Consider the following 427-nt stretch of genomic DNA (forward strand, 5'->3'; position numbering starts at 1 on the left):
GCATGACTATTGCTGTATTAAGTTAACTATCACTGTGCCTGAAAATATGCATCTATTTCTGTGATTTTTATTTATTCCATAGTGTACACTGTACTCCCAGTACTGTGTATAAAACAGGCTTGCATGTCTAATACACACACCAGTTAAATGCAACAGACTGAAATAAGCAAAACACTGAACAGATCATGATCTCGGTTAACCACTAAAAAACATAAAAACAGTTGCACCTTCAGTCACTCTGCATTTGTTTTATTTACTGATTGCTTTTTTGTTAATTTACAGAAAGAACAACAGGAAGAATCCTCTCCACATCAGCATATGATAATGAATTTACATGAAAAGTAAAATGATTAACATAAATCAGTTCTTTAAATGAAGGATTTCTTTCTGGTGAGTGTAACACTTATCACCTGGCAACACCTCATTC

The 427-nt window shown here is 33.5% G+C and overlaps 1 protein-coding gene across 1 annotated transcript in view; it reads right to left on the minus strand.

The window, feature by feature from the left end:
- Positions 1-233: 233 nt before the first annotated feature.
- Positions 234-427, minus strand: part of DYNC2I2 (dynein 2 intermediate chain 2) — a 1,029,522-nt gene continuing 1,029,328 nt past the window's right edge. The window contains exon 10 of the mRNA XM_044058572.1: positions 234-427. This exon is cut by the window's right edge and continues 476 nt beyond it. The gene's annotated coding sequence lies outside the window, so the exon portion shown is untranslated.

Source organism: Protopterus annectens, chromosome 16.part0, assembly GCF_019279795.1.
Source record: "Protopterus annectens isolate FY-2018-M chromosome 16.part0, PAN1.0, whole genome shotgun sequence".
Lineage (NCBI taxonomy): Eukaryota > Metazoa > Chordata > Ceratodontiformes > Protopteridae > Protopterus > Protopterus annectens.